This window comes from Priapulus caudatus, unplaced genomic scaffold (assembly GCF_000485595.1).
Source record: "Priapulus caudatus unplaced genomic scaffold, Priapulus_caudatus-5.0.1 Scaffold648, whole genome shotgun sequence".
Taxonomy (NCBI): domain Eukaryota; kingdom Metazoa; phylum Priapulida; class Priapulimorpha; order Priapulimorphida; family Priapulidae; genus Priapulus; species Priapulus caudatus.
The window spans coordinates 131,311-138,935 of record NW_014577709.1 but is presented as its reverse complement, the minus strand read 5'-3'; positions in this window follow the sequence as shown (position 1 = coordinate 138,935).

Here is a 7,625-nt window from a genome sequence, read left to right as displayed (position 1 = left end):
ATACGTCATCAGGTGTTAGTGGGTGGTACCTATACATACGTCATCAGGTGTTAGTGGGTGGTACCTATACATACGTCATAAGGTGTCGGTGGGCGATACCTATACATACGTCATCAGGTGTTAGTGGGTGGTACCTATACATACGTCATCAGGTGTTAGTGGGTGGTACCTATACATACGTCATCAGGTGTTAGTGGGTGGTACCTATACATACGTCATCAGGTGTTAGTGGGTGGTACCTATACATACGTCATCAGGTGTTAGTGGGTGGGATGTCCTTCACCATTAGACCGATAGGTGATCAGTTGACTATTAAACAGCTAATAGTTCAGATGTTGAAGAGATTTGCTGCGAGCGATGATTGTAGGCGTGGATCTAGAGTGATTACAGCAGAACCTAACTACGGGGCTACGCAAGATATAATCAACTAATTACATTTCAGATATCCTGTAATCATCGAACGCTGTACTCTTCCGAGATGTACAACTACATAGTTTCGTAAGTGTGTAAAGAGGAGCCTGGACCGCCTCTGCAGAACACGGCCCCACGGTATTACGCCCAACAGGGTTCGATCAGTTTATCACTCGATGCCATAAAGCAGCGTTAGCAATGAAGCAGGAGTGTATAATATCAAGAGCGTATAAAGAAGGAGAGCGTACAACGGTGAAATGCTGAAACCATGTTGCAGTATCAGTCGAATAAATAAACTTTTCCCGTTTTATTTTGACGATTCTTTGCAGTATTATTGATCAGCTGTCCTACCTTGTTAATATAAAACAAACCGCATGGCTCTACGATGCTTCTACGCTGAGATAATGAGCGGTGAAAGAGCGGTATTTTCGCCGAAAACCGACTCGAGATCAGATTTACTGCGACTCTCTCTGGTTTTGTGGACTGTATGTTGCTTCCGGTCGCCGATGTGTAGCGCTGACTCGATACGTTATTACTACAGCGTTACTATATCCAGCGTAAGGGGCGGGTCATCACCATGGCGATAAATAACAAGACGTTTTTGTGGAGTAATGGCTGCGTCAATGACTGGAAATGCAAGAAAAGATAGTAGAAGGAAAATAAATTTCATTGTCAATGAATGACGGAAACACGCGAGGTTTCCCGAAGCTATCGCCAGAACGAGAGACAGTCGGCGAAAATACCAGATTTTCACCGCTCATTATCTCAGCGTAGAGGCATCGTAGGGACAAGCGGTTTGTTTTATATTAGCAAGGTAGGATCAATAATACCACAAAGAATCGTCAAAATAAAACGGGCAAAGTTTATTAATTCGACTAATACTGCAACATGGTTTCAGCATTTCGCGGTTGTACGCTCTCCTTCTTTATACGCTCTTGATAATATAGAGCTAATATAATCAGGAGGTAATAATGACAAATTTGTCTACCTTGAAAAAAAATTGTCAAAATTGTTCTTCCCTGAATGAACTACTGGGATCGACCTGATGCAGGCTTCATCGGGTTCTTCTTTGAAGCTGAGAAATGGCGCTCTATATAGGAGTCTGAAGCCTGTATGCACTGTCTAGTCACCAGACAAGATGCCAGCGATGCTCATGGATATGATTTGTTCTTGACTACGGGGAAAATCAATAAGCGCATGTGAGATCACAACAGAAATGTAAACACACAAATCAGAGAGTAAACACGGCCAGTAATGAATTTCGTTAGTTGGTTTTTGGGAGACATGTATTTGCGCGGGTATAATTAAGTAGAGCAAGATAGTCGGGACACTACAGCGCCGTCGCTGTACAATACGTCGTTACCTATATACAATCTGTTCGCTTGCTGTAGTGCGACCCAGCTATGGAGGTTGAGCAGTATGGCCACGCTGGTGTCGTCTATATCCTTTCCTCAGCGAGTGACAGGTGGGATTGGGGAGGGGTGTTGTGATTTGTGATTTTCAAAATGCGAAGCGTATGTGAGTATTAGAATCTCGGTTGGGTGGTTTTGTATTATATGGAAACATGTAAACTTGTGGCTATTCAACTTTAATTATATATTATATTGTGTATTGCACAGTGTTGCAGTGTGCGCTAGCATGCTTGCTGTTATGCTCAATCCGGTACGTGGTGCTTTGTACCTTAGTGCGTCACACACCGTCATTAACGTAGTTTACTAGTCTCTATACAAATCTGGAACTTCAATCCCTCATTTTAAGCTGTAATGCAAAACAGTTCTGTTTCCTGATATTTTAGTCATGCTGCAGAATGGTTATTATTCAACCAGATTTCATACTTACACTGTACCACCATTTAATCTGCTTAATTATTCTTTCATCTCTAATTTGTTCCCCCCTCCGATATCACGTATTTATGCGTGAACACATGCAGATATGTTACATGTACTATTATGTACTATATATATATACTGTATATATATACTGTATGAAGAGCTAATAAACACCTATATTTATACAGATATTAATTAGCTCTTGACTATACATATACTGTATATATGTTCAGTTGAATCCGCGAAATATTAAGATTAATTATGTTTTAGCTAAATTTATTCGGAGTAAAGTACTCCTTTAAAATCTGATTCTGTCTCTGGATTTACAGTAGAACAATTTAGTGTTTTATGCTAATTAAATCATACGAAGTAATTTCACGTCACGTGCTAAATTACTAAATGCAGGGCATGGGAAAAATGCAATTTATATTGTAATTAAATTGAGTATCAGTTCAAGTTGCATTAGGCAGATAGCGTGAAGATCACAGACGGTTGGCCACATTTGCCTAGTGTCAGCTAAACGCATATTTTTATCATGTGGTAAAACCCCTGTCTCCGCTGTGATATCTGTTTTTACGTGGAGTTTGATTAATACGATTAAAAGTCGACGTGACTAAACTGTCACCTGATTTCATGCGATATTACAAAAGAACGTATTAATCCCGGCTGTATTCACGGTGATTGTTGAACTGATGTGAATCCGTGAAATGAATTCACATCTAACGATTGTATTTCGTACAATTAACTTTTTTCACACATTTTACTTTTACGGTCGCAAAATATTTATATCTTATTTTGATCTGATTATTCGTATCAATTATTGTGACACATTTGCGAATTCATCGGTTTCAAAAAAGTTCCTGTTAACTCTATTTCCTGTCTATACACCGTGCTAAAGTCATCTTTGGGCTTCTTGTATTGGATTAAAAAGATCAGTACAGCTTTTCATATGTACGGATAAGAACTGCACTTCGTATACAGTAAAACAGAATGTGAGTTAGATGCAGAGGGTGAGTGTAGTATTGCTCATAGGGTCTATGTCCCCCAGGGTACTGCCGGAACGTACCCTGGGTACGGTTCGGTATACCGGAACGTACCCTGGTAACTATCTGATATGGTTAGGGTTTGGTTTAGGGTTAGGGTTAGGGAGTAGGCGTAGTACACACACACATATATATATATGTAATTGGCAACCAGATTTTTGTTTATTGTTCTGTTTATTGTTCTGTTCTGTTTATTCATTATGAGAAGCGTTTACGTGTAAAATCGTGAGTAAAAAGTGAACAAAAAACTCATCACAAACAAACAAACAAACTGTTACTGTTCATCACTTTCACATACACATCACAGGTATCATACTAGAGTTCTAACCTAAAGACATAACAACAATTTACGCAATTAGCTTCTCTTTAGGTGGAACAGGTATAACAAACATAGTGTCTGCTTCCTACTATTTTTGCATCTTCAGATTTGCTCACCTCACGACACGCGTGTATTAAATTTTGTGTATCAGGGGCCCGTTGTCAGAAACAAAATTAGTCTTAACATTAGTCTTAACATGAACTTTTTCTCTTAAACCGTTGACTGAAACGCTGCGAAGTTACCTGAATGAAAAAATCGTAGCAGATTTCCTCATAACAATACGAAACGAAGTGCTGCCGACGGTCTACGAGAAGATGTTAGTGTTAGGACTAATGTTAAGACTAATTTTGTTTCTGACAACGGGCCCCTGGCCCCTAGAATTTCGAATCGTAATGCCACGGTTCTGTACAAGAGGTTTCCTTTATTTCTCAGTCAGCGTTGTGTTATCGATAAATCAAGAAGGACATTCTGCTGCGCATACCTAGCCACTTGTATTTTGAATGGGTTACTATGGTAACAGTAAAGCTAATATCCGGAGGTGCTGATAGCTGTTATAGAGACACCTGGCACGATCACGCAGCGAGAGAATCGGCTGCCCCGCGACATCGCATTACGATACACTCGATCCTCCTTCGGAAATTTTCGACCGTCGTCCCCAAGATATTCGCGCATGTCCGGCGTACAGCGTGTGGGTGTAAGTAAGGGAGCGTTGGGCGTTTAATCTTAGGTGTTACCAGAAGGGCTAGGCTTTTGAAGGTAGTTCCGGTCGAGGGCGTGGCGTGTGCGTGTGTGTGTGCGTTATATATATTTATATATAATATATAGGCAAGAAAGGATACTGCTTATTAATATGAAGTGGTGTGTTGGGACGTGGTCTTTGCGTTTTGCTTGATGCTTTCATATGGTACTATTTGGTGCTCGAATTCCGTTTAATATAGGGAATCTAGGCAACATGCATTCCTTTGTAAGATATTTTACGGAGAGAATATTTTATGTTAGGTTTTTTACGGTAAGATATTTTATGGAAGAGAATTCTCAGTTCCACAAGATGAAAACTAATTGAAAGAAAGGAATCGTTACGATTACCTTATTTTATACTCTTTAACCATAGGGCAGGCTTAGGTCACAATGTATGGTCTTGAAAACGACATTAGTATATATTTTTATGTTAACTTCATGCTCACGACAGAGATGAAGGCACAGAGTTACACATTTAATGTAAATAGAGCTACCAGGGTAAAAGTCCGTATGAAATGGTAATGGCTGCTTTCGTATGTGTATGTGAAAATCTCTCATTGTGAAACAACCCCTGCGTTAGTTTGCCAAGCTTCCTTAGCTCCCTCGCACAGCTGCCTGAGTTCTGATGGAGATTTTACTGAGATTGAGTTTGCTATTGTGTATCGCCTTCGCGCACGATATCGTCCCGGCATTAGAATGAATTTTCCGCAATTTATAAGCATTTTTTTCGGCGCATCAGATTGAATGGGAGTAATTAAGTTTTGCCCAAGTGCACTGCGCTAGGCAGCTTTGCGTCAAACACGAAAAGTACATGGGGGAGCGAGAGTGTAAAATGTGCGCACGGGGCATGCCCTAGAAATGCTCCTCTTATCTGACAGTATGAGCAATTAGAAACCCGGGGCCCGTTGTCAGAAATACCGTTGCTGCCAACGGTTTACGAGTCGAAGATGTCAATGTTAAGACTAATGTTAAGACTAATTATGTTCCTGACAACGGGTCTCCTGATTTTGTCGCGCCCATGAGCTATTGCAAGTGTAAGTATCTACACATCAGCCAGTAAGATGGTGTACTGTGAGCGCATGCATGTATCAGGCAGAGGCGGGACCGTGTGTAGGTGCATATAGAATTCTGTTTGTAGTGTCTGGCATCTTCGTTATTCCAATCAGGTAGATTGAAAGCCTGATGACTTGCACGCAAGCAGGTATGGAAACGTCTCCCATCGCAGCCAGTTGAGTTGCAATTTTAGTAATAGTATCCTGTTTCTGGTTGATGAAAAATGGTAGCCATTTAAACTGTAATGTACAAGTGAAATTATGAATTTGCGTCTTGTCGGCATATACTGTCCATATGTTTGTGTACAATTTATAAAATGTTTTGTTTACGCATAAATATAACATATTTCTATGTTCTTCAGTATCAACTCCACGCACGATTTTGAGACAATACTACATACATAATGCGCAATTTCATCATTACATGGTCTTTTGTACTAATGCACATAATATTATACAAAAATTTATCACGTAATCCCGCGAATGATACGCTCAATTTGTTTATGTTAATGCTACACTCTTCTGGGCATTAATGTTGTTTTATACTAATGTTGCATGCTGCCTTTTCGCTTTCACCTTTCGCTTTTATTTTTCGCTTTAATACCCACGAAAGTGATTTGTTACACTATTTATACTATTGCGCAGCCTTGTTGGAATCTTTGCATGCGCTCTGTGTGTATGTAAGATGTAAGTTTCATAAGCGAATTCCGCCCGATCTCATATTGAATTTACATATTAAAATGTTTTGTTATCTCAAATTTAAACAAAACATTCAAAATTTATACATGTATGCGGAATAGCTGAATGTAACGGATTTTCCCTGGTGGTGTTTACATGAAAATTTTAGTAAGTAATTTTAATTTGTTTTAGTACCCTTTACGAATGACGTTGTAGTTCGACGAGTTTCCCTGATTACTGATATTTACTCTCCCAATTTTTCATAATCGACCCTACCTTTTTTCACACACACACACACACACACACAAGGCACATGTTGAGGTCGACTGGATCACCATCTGCCAAGGCGATGTACACATATACGCTGACGCGCAGTAATGATAATCTTAAACATGAGTCAGAATATAAGAATATATGTAACAATCATGCTTATATAGTAGCATATAGTACACTAATAGTCCAGCCATAATATATATACCTAATATACTATACATACTATAGCATCCTATACCACTACACTACACTAACTACACTACTAACTACACGTAACTAAACTACACTACACTATGGCTAAGCTGACACTAATCAAAACTGATCAAGGCATTACACTACGTAATATGAACGCTCACACATGTTACGTGCTTGCGATGGTGCAAGTAACGCTTTGGCCATTGCAACCGTATTAAGTGTAGCCAGTATGTGCGTGACGTCATGGCAATAGACCTGCAGAGCAGTGTGACCCTACACAGATAGAGGACATGCCAACCACGCGCTCTCATAATGCAATCACTGATGGTGGACCGACCACTAACGACTATAAAAAGACGAGCTATCTACATATCTCAAGAATATAGCAACTAATCAACCCATCTACACGCACTAACCATCCCTACATCTACAGCACCCCCCTCCGCCCTCCATATTATCTACTTGAGGGCGGTAAAACACACTATCGCTACGGACCAGAGCACTATGACACCCACTACACTACACTAGGCGTATTTGCGAATTGGCAAGAGCCGTCAATCTTTTTCAGACCGGCCAGACCACTGAATCAATGCCATAATCTAACACTATGCGACTGGAGCACTATACGATCGCACAAACACTCAGACGATTATACAGCTACCATGCGCATCCGTACTTCTTTTCGACGTCGTGCTCTGACGACGCGCGAACATCTGAGAGGCTCTACAAGCACATAAACTATTCTAATTGATGCTCACACATCTAGTACCAACTACACTACCAACTACACCCGAGAACACGCTTAGGTATTCTACACCTCTCTAAGAGCTACATTCGCGAGCCAGGAAGATTCCACTACACTACACTAGCACTACAGTACACTACACTACACTACAAAAAAAAAAAAAAAATACAAAAAACTACACTACACTACACCTACACTACACTACACTACACTACACTACACTAACACTACACTACACTACACTACCTACAACTAACACTACACTAACACTACAGCTACCTACACTACACTACACTAACACTACACTACACACACTACCTACAACTAACACTACACTAACAC